Source organism: Gorilla gorilla, chromosome 2 (assembly GCF_029281585.2).
Source record: "Gorilla gorilla gorilla isolate KB3781 chromosome 2, NHGRI_mGorGor1-v2.1_pri, whole genome shotgun sequence".
Classification (NCBI taxonomy): domain Eukaryota; kingdom Metazoa; phylum Chordata; class Mammalia; order Primates; family Hominidae; genus Gorilla; species Gorilla gorilla.
This window is the reverse complement of record NC_086017.1, coordinates 165,199,640-165,221,411: the sequence shown is the minus strand read 5'-3', so window position 1 is coordinate 165,221,411 and position 21,772 is coordinate 165,199,640. Positions and strand designations below refer to the sequence as shown.

Here is a 21,772-nt window from a genome sequence, read left to right as displayed (position 1 = left end):
CATGTGTAGAGCAAAACTCCTCTGTGGGCTTGGTACCCACCCTGGGCTTCCCAGGGAGCAAGATGTAGATCTTCTAGAACTTTCTTCCCGTTCAGTTGTCCAAGACCATCCATGTCCCACTCTCCAACAAAGACACAGACTCACACATTCACCCTCAAAGAAACCCCAGGACAACTAGCATAATATCTCCAATGGATATAGACTTTCACAAAAGATTACCTTTGAGCAGTTTTTGCTTCATGCCCTACAAATATCCCTGAGCATCTGGACTGGACAGTGGAATCTGATTTGGGTTTGAGGATTGGTAAGAACTATAACTTGGACTCAGCTTACTCATGAAGCATCACAGCAGCAGAGCAGAAACATATAAAGACAGGGACACAAGTATGTAGGTGCAGCTCCTCGCTTTCCCCCTCATATCAGGCAGAGGCACAGCCAATCTCAGGGGTCTTGGCAGCCCCTGAAAAGGGGAATGCCTGCCAGGTTGGGGATGGGCTTGCTGTTCTTTGTATTTCCAGCCACATCAGCACCCAGAAATAACATATCGCCTTGAAAGGTAATACTTAACCTTCTCTAGGAAGCATGTGAACCAGACCAAAAATCTGGGTTCCAGGCCGTGAAATTGTTGCTTTGCTAGCACAGGGACATTCTCTCCTTATCTGAGTTTTCCATTTAAGTCTCCTTAAGGGCTTTCTGTGGGCAGGCCTGGCAGTGGCCACCACACTGAGGAGAGGATATTAGAAAGACACTGTCTACCTTCTTGGAAAAAAGAGAAGAAAAACACATTAATACAGCAAGAACTTCTGCCAAACATATGTAAATACCTTTTATTATGTAGAGAGATCAAATTAAAGTATGTACGTGGAAATGTTCTGACAAATGGACCATAGCCCTGGGACATATTTTATTTCTGTTTTTCAAATTATAGTTTCCAAGTATCCTGAGTAAGGTTTATGACAAAGACACAGCTTCCATTTAGACAGTTGGATTTGTAATAGTTTATTTTAATAATGTATTTTAGAAATTCATTTCTGGCATAATGAATAAGATAATGTCTTATTCCGAGACTGAGTTTTGCTCACTGAAAGATAAATATTGTGGAAAAAACATAATAACTGGCAGTAATTAACTAGAATTATATACTAGGATATTGGCTACAATAATTGCTCAATATTGTGTGTTTTCTTTGAAACAGCAAAATATGATTGATGGGATTTCTATAACACTTTTACTCTGGAAGATTAGGGAAAAAAACCAATAGAGATCAGTTGCTAAACTCAAATATTTATCTATAGGCCAAGCAATAGTTCCAAAGAACACTTCTCTTCATTTATAATTTAGCAACACAGTTCTTAATCTGGAAAGATGGCTTAACATACCCGCTATTCTCAGTAGGGCATGCGCTTTGAATTTTCCCTCAGATGGCATGGAAAATGGGACCAGAACAGAGCAATCTGCTGAGCTAACTGGAATCTGATTCCCCACTACCAGGGTCTATCTCCAGAAGGGGAGAGTAAAAAAACATAAAAAGAAGGAATTTATGAAGATATAATGGCTAATTTTTTAAATATGATGAAATATACAAATCTAAAGATTTCATAATTACAACAAATTCTAATCACACTTGAACGTGTCATAGTGAAACTGCAGAAGTCTAAAAATAAAGGGAAGGTTTTAAAAACAAAGAGGACAGATGCTACAAAGAAATGACAATTAGACTAATGTCAGACTTCTCAATAGCAATAACAGATCCAGAAAATGGTGGAATTTTATTTAAACTGCTGAGGGAAAATAAATATCAACCTACAATTATAAATTTTGCTTGATTTTTAAGAACGAATACAAAATAAAGATATTTTCAGACTTGGAAAACTGAAAAAATTTGCAACCACTAAGTTTCTCACTAAAGAAAATTTTAAAAGATGTATTTGACAGTACAGGGCTCCTATTAGGGACAACGAAAATGTTTTGAAATTGATTGTGGAGATGGTTACAGAATTCTAAATATACAAAAAATGAATTTTACATTTTACTCTGTACAAATTGGTGAATTGTACGGCACATGTAGAGGTTGAATAGTGTCCTCGCAAAAATTCACGCCCGCCTAGAATCCCAGCATCTGACCTTATTTGGAAATAGGGTCATTGCAGATGCAATTAGATAAAGATCTAAAGAAATTATTCTGGATTTAGCACCTCAAATTCAGTGACTGCTGTCCTTATAAAACGAAAAGACACTGACAGACACAGAAAAAAGACCGTTGTGAAGATGGAGGCAGAGTTTGGAATTATGCTGCCACAAGCCAAAGAATGCTAGAAGTCATCAGAAGCTAGAAGAGGCAAGCAAGGATTTTCCCATAGAGCCTCTGGAGGGAGGCTGGCCCTAACAGCAACTTGATTTTGAACTTCTGGACTCTGCAACTGTGAGAGAGTAAATTTCTACTGTTTGAAGTCACTAAGTTTATGGTAATCTGTTATAGAAGTCCTAGGAAACTAATATAGTATGTAAATTATATCTCAACATTTCTATGATGTTCTCTAAGAAGAAAGTAAGTTGGAATTCAGACATTCAAGAAGGACTGGTGAGCAAGATATCTGGGAAATATGTAGGTAAATCTGAAGAAAAATTGGGTGGTATAAATGCCATATTTGATTTGGGTAGTTAAATTGTTATACAACATAAATATTTAGAATAATTAGCATGTATGATGAGGGGGTATGAAAAGAGTTAAACGTAACATATTTGTATTTGGGAGAAAGTTTGAAATGTTGAAAAATTTTAGATCAAAGGAGTTTGCATATTAAAATCTTAAAGTTAACCAGTAAATGAATAGAAATAGAGTATGTAATCTTCAGAACTATAGAAAAAAATGGAATTAGAAACTTAAACTTATGAAAAAAGGAAGTGGTGAAAAGAATCTGAGCTCTCCACTTAGAAGACAGAGATAGGTTGGATTAAAAACCAAAAGTCTACTATGTAATCTCCAAGAAAAATCTCAGGTGCAAAGTGATCCAAAAAGTCAAAATGGAAAGATAGAAAATAGTTATAAACTGACTTACTATCCTGGTTTGCTCTAATCTCTCTGCTTTTGAGTATGTTTGAAAATATCCATAATAAAATGGTAAATCAAAGAAAAATGGTATCACTGGAGAATTAACAGATATTTAGAAGAGAGCAAGAGATCTCTGTGAACAAATTTATGCCAATGAATAAAAAAACATAGACAAAATGAACAATTTCCGAGAAAAGCATACCTTAGCAAAACTCAATCAAGAATAAGAATTTTTAGTGCTCACATAACTACTAAAGAAATTAAAGCAGTAAAAATACTCTCAGAAAGAAAACACTAGACACCAACAGTTTTACTAGTGAGTTCTATCAAGCCTACATAAAGGAGTTAATTTCAATGCGTTAAAACTTTTCTGTAGTATATAAAAAGAATGACTACTCTTCAACTCATCTTACCAGGCTAGTAAACTCTAAAACTAAAATCAGAGCAGGATGTTATAGTAAAAGAAAATTGCTAGGCACAGCAGCTCACGCCTGTGATTCCAGCACATTGAGAGGCCAAGGTGGAAGGATCACTGGAAGCCAGGAGTTTGAGGTAATCCTGGGCAATACAGAGAGACCCTGTCTCTACAAAAAATAAAAAAGCTTAGCTGGGTGTGGTGTCATGCCTGTAGTGCTAGCTACTCAAGAGGCTGAGGTGGAAGGATTACTTCAGCCCAGGAATTTGAGGACGCTGCAGTGAGCTATGATAGTGCCACTGTGCTTCAGCCAGAGTGACAGAGAGAGACCTTGTCTCTTAAAGAAAAAAGAAAAGAAAATTACAAAAAACTGGGCTTTTGTATTTTTTAATCTATTGTGGGAGCTCCTCAAAGCCACCAAAACTCTGCCAATTCCTGGTATGAACTGAGAACAAAGTCTCAACTAGAGATTTTAATGCCATTAAGCAGAAAGAAACCAGCAGAAGAGAAACCAGCAAATGCCCCCAGAGAAGAAAACAGCTGGTGATCATGATCAACATCTCATCTAGGAAGGACTATTCTGTCTCTGGATTTTTAGTTCATTTGCTCCTAATTGTTTCTATAGTTGTTCGTTTTCATTGTTTTTTGGTATTCAATTGAATGAGGATATTACCACTTATTCTTCTACTTTTTATGAACCTTTAGGTGTTTTCAATATTTGGTTATTATAAATATGTTACTATGAACACTTGGTACATGTCTCCTGTTGCACATGCAGGGGACATACTTAGAAGCTGAATTGCTGAGGATAGGATCTGTGTATGTTCAACTTTGGCAGTTAATGTCAAATAATTTTCCAAATTCTTGACCAATTTATATTCCCACCAGCAGTGTGTGAGAATTTTCATTGTTTTAATTTTAGTCATTCTGATGAATATGTAGTGAGAACATAGTTTGTCTTTAATTTGCATTTTCTTGATTACTAATGAGGTTGAGAATCTTTTTCTGTTTACAAGTCATTTGGATGTCTCTCTTTGGAATTCTCTTTTCAAGTTTCCTGTCCATTCTTTTTTGCTTTTTACCATAGTCATCTCTCCTTCATATTAGTTTGCAGAAGTTTTTAATGTAGTCCTAATGTGAGATTTCAGTTAGATTTATATGTTTTCTCTCATTCTATGACTCACATTTTTACTCTTTTATAGCATTTTTTTAGTTACATGTTTTTCCGTTTAATTTTGGTAAACACACACAACATAAAATTTACCATTTTAAGTCGTTTAAAGTTACAGTTCAATAGTGTTAACTATATTCACATTGTTATGCAAAAGACCTCTAGAACTTTTATATCGTGCAAACTAAAACTCAATACCCTTTAAGTAACAACTGCCCATTTTACCCAATCCCTAGCCCTTGACAAACATCATTCTGCTTTCTGTTTCTATGAGACTGGCTACTTAAGATTATTTCATGTAAGTAAAATCCTACAGTGTTTATTACTTTGTTATTGGCTTATTTCAGTTAATATAATATTCTCAAGGTTTATCTTTATCATAGAAAGTGACAAGGTTTCTTTTTTAAGGTTGAATAATATTCCATTCTATTTATGTGCAACATTTTCTTTAACTGTTCATGTCAAGGGACATTTGGGTTGCTTCCACCTTGTGGCTTTTATGAATAATGCAGCAATAAACATGGGTGTGCAACTATCTCTTCCAGGGCCTGCACTGCATACTTTAGATATGTCCTCAGAAATGGGATTACTAGATAATAATTCTCATTTTTAATTTTTGACAAATCTCCACAGTTTTTCATAGTGGCTGCATCATTTTTTTCCCACCAACAGTATGGAGGAGTTCCAATTTCTCCACATCCTCAATAGATTTCTTTTTTCTTTTTGTTAATTTAATTTTTATTTTAGGTTTAGGGGCATACATGCAGATTTGTTATATATAGGTAAACTGCATGTCACAGAGGTTTGGTGTACAGATTATTTCATCACTCAGGTGATAGCCATCATACTCCATAGGCAGCTTTTTGATCCTCTGTCTCCTCCCCACCTCCACCCTCAAGGAGGCCCCAGTGTCTGTTTTTCCCCTTTGCGTCCATGTGTCCTTGTTGTTTAGAGTTGTTTATAAGTGAGAATATTCAGTAATAGTGTTTTTGATTAATAGAAGTTCTTCATTTTAATGTAGTTTAATTAATCAATTTCAACCTTTTTATTCTTCCCTTTTTTCTTATTTAACTGACTAGTTCAACCAATTCAGCTGACTAATTCTCTGTGGTTTTTGGCATCTCTGATGTGTTGTTTTGCACATCTAGGAGATTTTGTAGTTTTATCATTTGTACTTCTTCAGCTTTACAATTATTATTTAACAATAATGTTTATTTCTTTGTTGAAAAAATATTATATTTATAATAGTATAAATATTACCATAATAATTTTATTGTAATATTACTATTATAATATAATATTATATTTTATTATAATAAATATTATATTAAGGAATATTATTTCTTGACATAAATAAACATTGTTAAGTAATAATTCTAAAGCCAAAGAAGTACAAATGTTAACTATAAAATGCCTATTTATTCATTGACACCATATTTTTCTTCAATTCTTTGAATTTTTTTTTTTTTTTAATTTGAGTTGGAGTCTTACTCTGTTGCCCAGGCTGGAGTGCAGTGGCACCATCTTGACTCACTGCAACTTCCACCTTCCAGGTTCAAGCGATCCTCCGGCTTCAGCCCCCCTAGTAGCTGGGATTACGGGTACGCACCACCATGCCCAGCTAATTTTTGTATTTTTAGTAGAGATAGGGTTTCTCCAAGTTGGCCAGGCTGGTCTCAAACTCCTGATCTCAGGTGATCCACCTGCCCTGGCCTCCCAAAGTGCTGGGATTACAGGTGTGAGCCACCATGCCCAGCCAATTCTTTGAATATTTTTATAGACATTATAACTGTCTCTGAAGTGAGTGCCACATGTGCCAAAATACTTAACTAACTACCAAGTTTTTTAGCATAGGGAAAACCCACAGAGAACCAGGTTTTAAAAGCAGTGCAAAGACGGAACAGGGCAAAAAGAGCATGGAATGGTTCTAAGATACAAGTAATTTCCTGCAGGTTTGTTTGCTTTGGGATCTGTATTCTGACCTTTAGGTTTTCTGTTACTTGAACTTTTCATAACTGGGAACATGCTTTTTTAAGAAAAGCATCCAATTCATAGATTCTGCTCAATATCACTGTATTTTTCTAGAATACACATTATCTTCCCTCTGCCTACTTCTCTGTGGTGTCTCCTGGAGCCTTAAAATATACGAATAGTTATCAATCAGGCATTTAAGTAGTTCAGATTCTGCATTTGGGTCTCTGTGGTTTTTATATTGTGAGCTCGCAATTCTTAGCTCTTCCACGCAGTTTTTGTATTTTTATTTATGCTTTTAGATACTTCTCAGTAACTTTAGGCAGTTTTGTTTTTAATGTCTTTCATGTTTTATAATTGCTATCTGCTGCAGGTTTGCAGGGCCACTTATCTCCTACTATTACTGGAAGTTGATTTTGAATTAACTTTGAATATCAATTTTTTATTATCCGAAAATATATATATTTCACTTTCAGTTTTGAAGAATGATATTGCTGAGTATAAAAATCTAAGTGGAAAATTGTGTTTCTACTGATATGTTAAAGATATTTTACACTTTAAGTTTTCATTCATTGGTGCTCTTGGAAAGTCATCTGTTAGTCTGCTGCTACTTTGAAAAGAATTTGTATTTTATTTTTCCCTTGGATGCTTTTAAGGTTGTTCGTTTTTTATTTGATTATATCTTTTGGTATGATGTATCTCTGTGTAAATTTCCTTTAATCTGCCCTGCGGTCTCTTGAAGCTGTGGCTTGCTTCTTTTATCAATTTTGGAAAATTGTCAGCCAATATTATGTAAATATTTTTGTTCCACTCTCTTATCTTTTATTACAACTACAATTAAATGTATGCTAGATCTTTCATTGTTTTCTCAATGAATCAGACCCTCCTTACTGTATTTTTCAAATTTTTGTCTCTCTATGTATCATTGTGAGTAGTTCTTCCTGACCTGTCTTCCATCTTTCTTTAATCTGTTCTTAAACTCATCCACTGAGTTATTAATTTAGCTTATTTGTACATTCAGTTTTACAATTTCCTTTTTGTTGTGCTCACTCCTGTAATCCCAGCACTCTGGGAGGTCAAGCCAGGGGGGAGCTGATCACAAGTTCAGGAGTTCAAGACCAGCCTGGCCAATATGGTAGAATTTCCTTTTTATTTGTTTTATTTTATTTTTATTAATTGACAGGTAATAATTGTACATATTCGTGGGGGTACTAGTGATGTTTCCATACATATAATGTATAGTGATCAGATTAGGGTAATTAGCATTTCTGTCATCTCAAACATTTATCATTTCTTTGTGTTGGGAATGTTCAATATCAAATTAGTTCTTTTTAAAATAAGCAATGTTTACTTTTTACAGTTTCTAGTTCATTTTGGAAGCTTAAAAGTTGGCCTTTTAGCTTCACTTCATAGACATGGTAATTGTTTTATGTTCTGTTTCTGACAACTTTACTAACTGAAGAAGTTATGGATGTTTCTGCTGACTGTTATTTGTACCAGATCTTGTTCATTTTATCTTGTTTCCTCATGTTTTTTGTTATCTTTGATTAGGTGCTGCATAGTGTATTTGAAAAAAATTATTTATAGAAATAATTTGAGGCCTAAGATGATGTGAATTCCTCCAGGGAAGATTTACTCTTGTTTCTTTTATGTGCCTGGTGGCAGTACTAATCTAGGATCTCCTAAATCTAATTTTAGGATTTGAGATATTCTGTGTTACCCAGAAAATCTGATGGCAGAGAGATGCTGCAGTCCATATAGTTCTTTGATTATTTCCAGTTCTCTTATTCATGGAATGCAGTTTTCAGCCCTTCTGAGCCCCAAATTAAATAGGGAGTTCTTTTCTATTTTCCCCAACTTTGACCCCTACTTATATGTTCCTATTCAAGTGATGTTGTAAAAAGTGTTGCACAACCTTTTAATCATCTCTTTTTGGATTTACAAATGCCCACTGGTGGGGTGGTTTTGAATGTTAGGCTCATCTCTTTAGATTCCTGTTTTCTTCCAAATTTCTCCTAAATTTGATAATTCCTAATTGCATTGTTAGTTCTTTAATGGATTTAGGAAGTTAAAAAATATTAGCTAGTCTTTTTTATTATCTTTAGCAGGTTTGGCCCAAATCACTGAACTAGGTATTGTTGGAAGTAAAATCCTCCAGAGTCAGGGATTTGCATTCTAAGCCATGCTATTATACTCCCTCTCTTACTTTTGCTTTTTAAATAAAAAGAACAGTGTTCAGAATCTTTAGTCCCAATTGCTTCTCATCTCATTCATAATGTAACCAAAGTCTTTAGAAGAACCTGTAAGATACTACTTGATCTGCCCTTCTCCAGCTCTCTGATCTTATTTTCCACTGCTCTCTCGTTCACTTTGCTCCAAGCACACTGATCTCTTTCGTCTTCATCTAACATACCAGGCATGCTTTTGCTCCTTCAGGATCTTTGCATTTGCTGGTGTCTGTGCCAGAAATTCTCCTTTCCCAAATAGCCACACTTCTTTACCTTCTAAGGCTTGAAATTAAATGTTCCCTTTTTAGTGGAACCTTCCCTGACTGCCCTGTCTAAAATTTCAAATACTGTTTTCCTCTCACCTATTGTCTTGGTTTGTTTTGTGTTGCTATAACAGAATTCCACAGACTGGATAATTTATAAGGAGTGGAAATTTATTCTTTCACAGTTCTGTATACTGGGAAGTTCAGGATTAAGGCACCGTCAGTTTAGGGCCTGGTCTCTCTGGTTCCAAGATGGCACATCACACACTGCTTCCTCCAGAGAGAAGGAATGTTGTGTCCTCACATGGCAGAAAAGCAGAAGAGAGAGAACCGACTCCCATGAGTACTTTTTACGGTGGCATGGCAGAAGCTTCATGATCTAAATGGTTCTCATTAGGCCTCAACACTGCTGCACTGGGGAACAAGTTTCTAACACATAAATTTTGGAGGGGATACATTCAAACCATAGCACCTATGTGCTACCTATTGCTATATGCTGTTTCATTTTTTTCTTAGAAAGTATTATTATCTAACATATTGTATATTTTCGTCTTTTAAGTCGTATTAGCAACCTCTCTTTCACCCAGAATATAAATTCCATGGAGGCAGTGATTTTTGTCTATTTGGTCGTTGTTCTGTCTCCAGTACAGAGAGTGGAGTTTGTCACAAAATAATATTCAGTAAATATTTTTTGAATGAATAATAGAGAACTTTTGTTTATATATCTCAGGTAGGCTAGATATACCTTGAATTGTGCTTAAGGAATGCTTTCCTAAGTTCCTTAAGGAGTAGAAGGCAATACTGATCAAATGTTGTTTTTATTAAAAGTTTAATATAAAGAGAAAAATCATATACTGATCAAATGTTGTTTTTATTAAAAGTTAAATATAAAGAAAAATAAATCATATACTAGAGGTAGAAAATAGTGTACTGGTAATTAATAAATAGTAAAACAGTAGTTCTTAAAGTTTAGCTTGCTTAAGAAATATGTTAGGATGCTTATTAAAATAAAGGTTCTAGGACAGGCCCTTTCTTCACGGATACTAAATCAGCAAAGATGGGGTGATAGCCTATAATGTGCATTTATACTAATATTTGAAACTTGGAGAAATACTGATCTACAGAATCACAAGTTGATCCCTGAAGCATAGAAATGAGTACAGTAGTTACTAGCTGAGCTTGGAAAAATATTTCCTTCTCTAACATTGCAAATGCACTGACCATATCCTCCTTCAGCAATTGGTTTTTAGACTCCATGATAATTTACGGGAATTCTCAGAAGGAGACCAACTTCTTCATGCCTCAGTTTTATTCTTTATATAATTAATTACGGACTCATTTACATTTACTATTTCTTATTTACAAAGTGTAGAAAGGCATTCCTGGAGCAGAATTGAATGTATGAAAACATCTGATAATAAACAGAGATTATACTGGAGAGGAGTTCACGGGCTCCTGCTTCGTCCTCTTGGACTGTGATATTAAAATGCTCACCAGCTGTGTTCAATCAATATTTCTTTCCATATTTGAATGTAGTTCCAACTCAGAGACAAAGGTCTAAGAAATATATTCTAAAATTTATCAGAGAAAGAATTAAATACCTATTCATATGCCTCCGTTTTTTGACCTGCTTTCTTCAGGCTCCATTTCAGTAATCCACAAATTCTTGCTATCACCTGCTAAGTGAATATAAAGCATTAAAGTGCCAATTGCACAGTTTTTTGTTTTTAAGGGTCAGGGAAGGGTTAGGACATCCTCGGTCTGGATTTCATTCTTTTCTAGATTTCCTGTGTAATTTAATGCTCCTCCATCTGCACTCAGAATCCTATTAGAATAAAAGAGAGATTTCAGCTGCTTTTTCGCTCGTATGTAACTGCGTTTCTAATGGCAACTTCCCAGTAGAGGTTCAGGTGCTTATGTGAAGAAAGGACATTCTCACTCCATTTCAATGAATTTGGAACAGTGCATTTAGAAGAATAAGCTTTATATTTTTCATCCAGCATTCCTCTTACCTTTAATTTAGAAGCAAGCAGGTCTACCCCTAAATATGTTTTGAGATTTTCTCTACTAATCTATTGAACTGTTTATTTTTTGAGGCTCTATGAGGATGGTGGTATTATTATGTGGTAGTTATTGTTTTAAACTGCACAACAAGTTTTCCCATATGCACCTTCCTACTTATATAATAGGCCCCTTCCTTATATACCCCAATATTAGTGGATGGGAATAACAGTTGTGGCCAACCGAAGCACTCATTATCCTGGCTGCATACATTGGTTGAGAGGTAGCTTAATGACATCGGTCAATCAATCAGACTCCTTGGGATATTCCTATTGGCACAAGGGTGGAAAATTGTTTCTTGCCTCAGTGGTCCCCTTACTGGAAGGATAGGAACCTAAGAGCACTAGAAACTATCCTACTCATCATGTGGCTACAGCCAGGCAACAATACTAGAGAATGAGGCCCACACCTAGAAAGACGCAGAGCTGAAACGTGAGGAAAAGGCTAATTATTATTATTTTTTTTTTGAGACAGAGTCTCGCTCTGTCGCCCAGGCTGGAGTGCAATGGCACAATCTCGGCTCACTGCAAGCTTTGCCTCCCAGGTTCATGCCATTCTCCTGCCTCAGCCTCCCGAGTAGCTGGGACTACAGGCGCCTGCCACCATGCCCAGCTGATTTTTTTTTTTTTTTTTGTATTTTTAGTAGAGATGGGGTTTCACTGTGTTAGCCAGGATGGTCTCGATCTCCTGACCTCATGATCTGCCCGTCTCGGCCTGGAAAAGGCTAATTTTTAAAATTTTGTTTTTAATTGACATGTAATAGTTGTACATTTATATGGAGTACACTGTGATGTTCCAAGGGGAAAGGATCGTGGTGATCTGGTCCTGAATATATTAGGTTGGTACAAAATGTTTGATGCTGGGATCATTCCTTTCCTTCCCTATTACATAGTCAATAAATTAATTTTTACCACATGCTAGTTGAATTACATTTCTGTTATTTCAAACTGAAAACATCCTGACAAAAATAAACAATAACAACAAATAGAAATGGAGATTTAAAAAAACATACAGGAAGTTAACAATTCCTTCAATGGTACAAATGAGTTTTCTGGATATGTCACAGGTATAAGCATTTTCGTTAATAACTTGGTTTTGTGTCAGGATTCCTTTATTCCTCCTGCATCTGACATTAATAAATTGCTATTTGTTGTTAAGGGAAGTAGGGAACTCCTGTAATATTAAATCTAGGGAGATCCCAGAAAGTTAGCCATCCCAAAGTCTTTGAAAACCTGGCTACATTGTCACCTTAAGCTTAGGAAGCCAAAATTCAACATGGACATAGAAATACCTCTTTTTTAGGGGGAGAATTCCAGAGTAGCTGATAAATTGTATTCTTTTTTGGCACCATGACTCATAGCTATAACTTTTTAACTCTTTAGGGGGACTTTTGCATTTGCCATGGGAGATGTCATTTCAATTCCTAAAAGTTAGATAGATTAAAGATAGGATGTAGCTTGGGACATGCATACTGGGACATTTCTGAGTGTGAAAGGGGTTTCTATCAACAGTTAGACCCAGGACAATAGGTCCAAGAACACCAAGAGCAAGAACACCAAGAACCAAGAACATGCTAGAGAAAGGGAGATATTTGTTTGTCTTTGCCAAAGATGATAGACTCTTTTCCTAGACTAGTGGTTTCCAAACTGGTTCCACATTAGAATTGCCTGGGAAACTTACAAAAATACAGAAGCTAAGTTTCCTCACCCAGAGATTTTGATGATTTGTCTGGAGTGGCATATGGGAATTTCACTTTTAAAGAGTTCCCTGGAGACTGTACAGCACAGTTTTAGTATTTAAGTATCTAAACCTGAATCTCAATAGGCAAAGACCTGGTGTCGCTTCTTCCATTAGCTAGGTGTGTGATTCTGGACAAATAATTTTCTGATCTTCAGTGGCTTCATCTATAAAAAGAGGGGTTTAGTCTAAAAAATACTCTAAGATCTATTGAACTCTGATATTCTACAATTCTGATCGTTTGAAGAGCTCTTCTTTACAGGGATTAAAATCTCTTAAAGTCAGAACCTACTTCCCCTAGTCTTGGACAATGACAGAACATTACTTGGAGGAAGGCTAATCAAGTTCATTTCTTAAAACCCAAGGATGTGTTGTATAAACGAAGTGATAGGACATGCCCACATATTAATTCTAGTGCTGTTTGAGAGCACCTAGCAGTTTTCATGCCAGCTGACAGGATGAAAGGCCTGCAACCCCCAAAGACATTATGTAATCTTTGCAATCTAATTCAGCACAACTTTCAACAACTGAAATGTTGAAGGGCAGGTTTACTTTTCCCCAGAATGAATTTTTATGGTTGCTTATACTGAGAAGGCAGTGCATTGTGTGTGTCTTGTTAATGACCTAATTCAGTGTGTTCTTCTGTCTATAAATGGAGACAAACTGAGAGATGTACAACTGGTCCAAAATAGAGGGCCTAGTTCAGGGTGTGAAATGTATTTTGTTAAGTCATGTTAAGCCTCAGTTCCTCATTCCTTTTAACAACAAACTCCTTTAAAGATTTAATGCTAGCATTGAATTACTTTTTATGACTCCATAAGAACCCTATCCCCTCTGCTTCTTTTGTTCTGGCTGAGTTAATATATCAGGTAGGATATGCTGGATTGTGGCACCTTCTCAAACTCATCAACCAGCAATCTTCCCTTCTTTTTTCGTAGAGTAGTCCCTAATAAATACAAACGAGAAGAAATATCTCTCTACTTAATGTTTCACTCCTGAGTTGATCATATATAGCCTATTTGTCCAAAAACATTTTTGAGTTCCTACTGGGTTTTCAGCAGACCTTTAGATTTAAACTGCCCTAAGTTTTTGTTTGTTTGTTTTTCTTCATCTCTGTATCTCGGCCTGCACAACCTCCAAACATGATCCATATTGCAAAATGATGTCTTCTGCATAGATCTCAAACCAAAATAAAAATTCCCCTTCCTGGCAATAGTATCAGCTTAAGAATTAGGAAAAAATCAATTGTGTTAAACTAATTTATATTACTGTATAAATGACTAAAAAATATATATCGTTTCAGTAGGACAATAAAATGTATGCATTCTATTTAGCTACTTATAAGTAGCTAAATGTTTTCCTCTTTCTGCATGCTTTCTAAAAATATTCTGACTTATTTCTTATATGCATTTCTCACAATAAGTTGAGTTCATATATTGGGGTACTTGGTGCACATTTCCCCATGAAGTAGAGCTGCAGATGATAGCTAGCTTATCCACCAGTCCTCCAAATCCCCATCTAACTCTTCTTGTAATTTATAAACAGAGGATTATTAATAAATGTTGCTTAAGTGAATAACTGAATAGAAGTTAGACAGGGAGGAGGGCTCGTCCATGAAGAGGGTCTGTGGGTAGTATTCAGTGCTAGAAGATACTTCCTCCTCTTTTCCAGGGCAAAACACTGCTCTGGGTAAAATTATAATGCTCACAGAGCATCTTTTGTATCATAACTCTCTACTCATACTTTCCAACCTCTTTAGACGCTCTCTTCAGTGCTTTCCTAGGTTTATAAGTAAAATCTTTGATCTTGCCCTTCTCATGGAAGGCCTCCTTGCTTCAATATTACCTGTTTCTCCCCTGTGAAAACCCGTCATACCTCTCAAATAAAATCCATCTTTTATGAACTCTTCCTAATCACCTTTTAGTATGAAAATAAGCTGATTTAAACATAAGACTCCAAGATTGTTTGTGCTTTAAAGGAAGATATATGTTAACCCAAAATATTTCCAACAGTGGAGTTTTATGTAGTCTGGCTAATTCAATGTGACAATTCAGGCAGAGTGAGAGAATATATTTTCAAGGGGCCAATCTATAGAGTGTCTTGACTGTGTTTCTTTCTCCAGAGTTACCTCCCTTTCATATCATTTCTTCTTTCTAGGTTTTATTTGGGTGGAGGAAACAATAGTTAAATTATGTAGATCAATTATCTAGAAAATAAATATCAAACAATGAAATTGTCTTGAAAGTATTATAAAATTTATTCATGCTTTTTTGGAATTGTTTTGAATGTTTTTATAAATTTATTCATCCTTTTTTTCAGCAATTCAAGAATAATTTTCTTTTTGCTATGTTGCAGCAGTGAAGGCAGTGAGGGGCTGTGGTGTGATCCAGGAGGCTGAGAATTATGCAGTGGGTGCTGTCACCTTGAAGACATCAGCGTGATCAGGCAGATCATCATGGTAGTAAAGTAGATTAAAAATTGCTCTAAGAGGCCATTTTATGAAATAGAAGTGATTTACCACTGAGCAGGAGATATCCCAGTTGTGGTGGCTGGAAGAGAAATTTTCTAAGCAAAGATTAGAAAGAGCAAACGGCTGGTGCTGACGGATCTTTCCAAGCAGTGCTATGTGGCTTCTGTACGCTTCTGCAGACACTGCATCTGTATTCCTGTAGTGAGTGATTCTGACATGGCACATGTGCATATCAACACAGATTTCCCTGAAGTACACACTTCACAGGGTTTCAATGACTGAGAGTTTTTGTCAGTGTCATTTTTAAAAGAAAGTGGAGAAGGACCTTCACGTTGTGCACATGTACCCTAGAACTTAAAGTATAATAATAAAAAAAAAGAAAGTGGACGTTCACTACAAATTTTGATTTTTTGTTGTTGTTGTTGATGTTGCAGAAAATGATACAGTGTATTTGTTATGATTTTGTGAGTAAATGTTTAATTTTTCACAAATTTTATAAAGTTAAAGATGAAGCAAGATGATTCAGGAATCCTGTAACTTGCAGCCCACTCCCACTCTCCCAATCCAACCCATATCCATCACCAGCTTGAGAAAGGGAAAGGGAGGAGGACCCAGCAAAGTGGTTGAATCTCAGCAAATCAATGAGTTTGGAAAGAAACAGTTTCAGACTGAAGATTGCAGAGAAAGTTTTTATTTATTTATTTATCTATTTATTTCTTTTTTCTTTTCTTTGTTGCCTCTTACCTTGGTTTGGCAAATGAAAGGCTCTAGTGGATGTGGAATTTGAGAGCACTGGAGAAGAGAAGAGAAAACAAGATGCACTAACTGTGACATTTTGCTGAGTGCCTAGAAATAGATTCCCTTTACTGTCTTTACAGAGGTTTAACTAAGGAATGAAATTCCACTGAAACCTTTTTTGCCTGTTTGGATTGTGCCTCATTGACAATGATACCACTCTGGGGCTAAGTCTGATGTGTCACAACCCAACAGGGTGGGGCTTTATCTCTTTTTCAATTGATTACATGAAATAATTGTATTAAATAGAAAATATAAAGGCATAAATGCCTTGATATTTATTTCTTATCAGTCCTTATATTCCTTAGTAGATCTCTATTTAAAGCTCTAAAATTATTTATCTTCTCCTCCCCTGATACTGCTTTTCAGTCTAAACTCTCCAAATTTTGTGAATGTGAAGAAACTTACAAACTCTGAATATTTCTGAAAACAATCTTCTATTGTAAAAGTAATATGATCCCATTAAACAAAATTTGTAAAAAAAAAAAAAAAAAAGAAAAGAAAAAAATCATCTACAACATTATTAGCCTAATATAAACTGATACAAATGAATATAATACTGCTTTGGTATTTTCTCTCCATATTTTCTTTTACAAAGCCTAGTCATGATTATATTAAGCACTTTACCTCAGGTAAAGCACTCAGCTTCCCCTTCGATTCTAGCATTTGGCATCTGAGGGCCATGATCTTTGGTAGCCATTTTTTTATACTTCAAGAGTTTATATGCCAGAATCAGGCTGTCAAATAGGTCCATATTAATACCTGTTAAATTCTGAAAGTTCAGGGACAAACTTTTAATCTATCCTTAGCAAAAAGTGATAAACTTGGAGGTGCTAAGTAAATAAAATGTCTTAATAAAATTCCATTACAATGTTCACATGTACCATTCTGATACTGTGTATTTGCCCTTACAGTCTTGTCTGCATAGCAGGATGCTGTGCCAAATCATCTCAGCAAGAGGTCTCTACATCACGATGTAGGCAAAGATATTAGAGTGGGTGAAGAGAACCTCTTATTACCTTTTCTGGGCCCAATTTTCGCATAATGAACCTGCACAACATGATCTCTAAGGTTCGGTTGTGTTGTAGCAATATATTCTGTAGAGTTGAGAACTTGAAAAGTTTCCTCCACTTAGCATAGTTATTTCTAGACAGAAATGTCTTTTGTATTCTTAAGGCATATCGTGTATGACAGTAATCTCCTAATTTTTTTCTTACACACCTGCTAAAAGAATTCTAAAAAGCTATATACCCTCCTGCACATTTAAAAGGACATTAAAATTTCTTTTCATCACTATAAACAATGATAAGGGATGTAATATTCAGTATAATATAAATATTGACCTTTTAGAATAAAACCATTTTAAAAGCACTCAATATAACAAAAACCATAGCAATGTGTTACTAGCTATAACCCATTCAAAACTAGGTGACCATGCTTTTCAAAGAAATTTCATTTGTAGTTTTCTTTGTTCTTTTATTTCCATTCCATCCCCCCACAGAATTGTTTCTTAATTCAATATATTTTTATGCTTAAAAATCTTCTATTGTTTCACTTGTAGTTTTCTTCGTACTTGTATTTCTGCCTCTGAATTATAACCTAATTGATTTTTATGCTTAAAAATCCCTTATTAATCATATTACTCGGCAATAAATACATGAGTATTCATTTGGGAACTAATTTTTAAAATTCATGTCCGTAGGTTCTAACTGTTCAAATGTTTCTTTTGGATTGAGTTTTCATTATAGTTATTAGTACAAAATTGGACTAAATGGCATGAATATATTACACATTTTGATACATAATTATTAAGCAAATGCATTTCTTAGGGGGATAGATATAATTTTTTTAAACAATTAGCTTATTGTAGACATGCATGAATATTACTAATTGTTAGGCAGGGTTGAGCATCACCTTTGCTTTATTTCTCCTCCTTAGAGATGAAAAGCTTATGTTCACTTAAATAAGTAGATGAGAATGAAAGTTTTGCTACAGTAATGTTACTCAGTTTTATTGACTCAAGTCATATGCAAAAAACACATATATCTCTGTCATGGTTAACTTTATGTGTCACCTTGGCAAGGCTGTGGTGCCCAGTTATTTGGTTAAACACTAGTCTAGATGTTGCTGTGAAGGTATTTGTAGAGGTGATTGACATTTACAACCAATACACTTTGAGTAAAGCAAATTGCCTGCAATGATGTGGCTAATCCTCATTTATTCTATTGGAGGCCTTAAGAGCAAAGACTGAGGTTTCCCAAAAAAGAAGCAATTCTACCTTAAGACTGCAGCCAGCATAGAAACCCTGCCTGAATTTACAGCCTACTGGCTGCTCTATAGATTTTGGTTTCAAGACTGCAATGTCAACTCTTACTTGAATTTCCAGCCTGCCAGCCAGTCTTACAAACTTCAGACTTGTTAGCCCCACTGCAAGAGCCAATTCCTTAAGATAGTTCTCTATGTATCTCCATCTCTATCTCTATCTCTATCTCTCTCTATCTCTGTCTCTGTTTCTATCTCTATCTCTATCCCCCCTCTCTATCTTTATCTCTATCTGTATCCCCTAATCTCTATCTCTATCTCTCTCTATCTCTATTTCTATCTCTGTCTCTGTCTCTGTATCTATCTATATCTTTATCTCTATCTCCTGTTGGTTCTGTTTATCTGAAGAATCCTAACTAGTAGTCTCATATCAAAAGTACTTTTAGTGACCTATCATTGACAATTGAATTAGACTCTTTACAATTTTTTTAAGAAAAATAATTGAGTACCCCTCAATTGAAAAAAAAATGATTTGTTACCTAATCTTAATTTTCTTTTCTTTTTTTAGGTACTGCATTTCCTGGACACGATCTTAATTTTCTTAATACCTCCACCGACATTTCAAATAGCGTCTCTAATGCCCCAGAGACTTTTATGCCCCTAAGGTAGTTTTCTTTCTTTTGTGAAGCAGAAGAAGGGAAATTGTTAAAGGGAATTATTTTAACTAAATTTATTTCCATAAAACTATCTTTGTCTTTATATCCCATGGAAAGTGTTAGGTAGCCTCAGGATTATATCTCAGTTGGAAAACTGTAGATGTAAACCTTCTTGCTATCTACATACTTACATATTTTTCTGTTGTTACTTATGAATAGCATTTTGATTACAGCAGAAATAAAATACATTAAATGACTAAGCTCAGAAATAAGAAAAAAAGGTCAATGGTGATCATTTATTTGGAAACTATGATATTTTAATGATATTAGTGGTGTAATTGACATTTAGTTAAACATATTTCAACATAAGTAGAGCACTTTAACTCTTATGGTCCATTTAAAATGTAATCATACATTTATGTATTTCTAGTTAATGTATCAAACTCAACTGAGTAATCAATGTACATCATTTATTTTGCTCCTAAGTTAATACACCAAGTTATGCTTTAAAATTACTAATTTGCTGCAATATCCAACACTCTCTTTTAAGTCTTACATCTGGAGAAAAGGATATAAACATTTCATGACACCAAACCCAAGTATTTTTGATGCCCTTGGCAGTGTCAGTTGAACAGACAGTGTCATTTAATGTTTGAGACAGCATCTGAATTCCTTTTATTCTTAAAATTCTTTTTTAAAATGCAGTTTTTGGAAAGTTAACGTGAATAGAAAAATTTCTAACATTTTATGTGTATGCGTTTTGTTTGTTACAGGCTCAGCATCTCAAATCTGAAAATTCAAAATCTGAAATGTTTCTAAAATTCAACTCTTTTGAGTGCTGATATGACTTTCAAAGGAAAAGCTCATTGGAGCATTTCAGATTTTGGATTTTTGGATTTGGGATGTTTAACCAGGGTAAAATATAGAATGCAAATATTCCAAAATCTGAATAAAATTGAAATCTGAAATGCTTATGGTTCCAAGCATTTTGGATAAGGGATAATTAAGCTGTATGACTTATAAAACTGAATATAACAAAATTTCCCAACATGTGGAAAATGATGTCTTTTTCAAAAATGTCAATAGCAGGTACATGGTACAGTAAGTTAGGGGGAAAAATGAGGTTTCATATCTTCTAGTTTCCTAATTAAAAGGAGCCCATTCTAGGTTGGAAGAAAGTGTCAGTAAGATCATTTATCCTATTTGAAAATCATACAAAGCTTGTCAGAGTGACTCAGGCCAGGAGTGTAGCTGGGCGTGTAGCTAAATGATATCTCCCCACATCTATATAATAAGCTGTTACCTGCTTTAAAAGGAAAAGCTCTCAGCATGACTCTAATGTTGCATTTCTGGAATACAGCTTGAAAAGCTCTTCTCAGGGTTGAACAGAGCATGAAGGTAATGGTTATTATCTACTCACATTAAAAAAAAAAAAAAGAAAGAAAGAAACCACCACAGAAAACTACTTTCTGTCTTTAGGCTCTACTTTCAAAAGTGCCCTTTATGAACACTTTTACACTGTTGGTGGGAGTGTAAATTAGTTCAACCATTGTGGAAGACAGTGTGGTGATTCCTCAAGGATCTAGAATCAGAAATACCATTTGACCCAGCAATCCCATTACTGGGTATATACCCAAAGGATTATAAATCATTCTGTTATAAAGACACATGCACATGTATGTTTATTGCAGCACTGTTCACAATAGCAAAGACTTGGAACCAACCCAAATGCCCATCAATGATAGACTGGATAAAGAAATTGTGGCACATACAGACCATGGAATACTATGCAGCCATAATAAAGGATGAGTTCATGTCCTTTGCAGGGACATGGACAAAGCTGGAAACCATCATTCTCAGCAAACAAGAACAGAAAATCAAACACTGCATGTTCTCACTCTAAGTGGGAGCTGAACAATGAGAAAACATGGACACAGAGAGGGGAACATCACACACTGGGCCTGTTGGGGGGTGGGGGGCTGGGGAGGGATAGTATTAGGAGAAATACCTAATGTAAATGACAGGTTAATGGGTGCAGCAAACCACCATGGCATGTGTATACCTATGTAACAAACCTGCATGTTCTGCACATGTATCCCAGAACTTAAAGTATAAATAAATAAATGAATAAATAAATAAATTTTAAAAAGTGCCCTTTATGTGTGTGTGTATATACATATATATTATATATATGTTTTAAATATATTATATATATTTTTTATAGTTCAGAGGTCTTTTATCTTTCTATACGTATTATGCCATGAATTCATAGGGAATAGGTTCCAGCAGCTCAGGCTCCTCTCCATTGGTTCTCCAAAGTGTGCTCCTCTGGGTGGAGCTGGCTGACACCAAGTACCTTTGTCTTTGGCTTCCTTTTTTTCTGATCATTTTCCTTCACGCGTTTCAGGAAGCTATTTTGGGTCTTAGAGTGCTTAATGTGCTTAATATGCACATTAATTCTCTTGGCAAGAATCCTGCTCTTGTTTGTGTAGAACAATGCCAACAGCATGCTGGGTAACATTGTAGACGCTTCCAGGTTTGCCATGGTAGCACTTGTGGGGCATTCCTTTTTGAACAGTATCCATTCCTTTGATGTCTACAATATCGCCTTTCTTGTGGATTCCCATGTATGTGGCCAAAGGAACAATTCTATGTTTTCTAAAAGGCCAAGAGAACAATTATCAGGTGACT

At 35.3% G+C, this 21,772-nt stretch overlaps 1 long non-coding RNA gene across 1 annotated transcript in view; it reads left to right on the top strand.

Annotated features, from left to right (window-relative positions):
* Nucleotides 1–21,194, top strand: part of LOC109026404 (uncharacterized) — a 98,210-nt gene extending 77,016 nt beyond the window's left edge. Inside the window, exons 4-5 of the long non-coding RNA XR_010132984.1 lie at nucleotides 15,254–15,356; nucleotides 18,994–21,194. This is a non-coding gene — a long non-coding RNA (uncharacterized lncRNA). The remainder of the gene's footprint in view (nucleotides 1–15,253; nucleotides 15,357–18,993) is intronic.
* The last annotated feature ends 578 nt before the right edge of the window (nucleotides 21,195–21,772 follow it).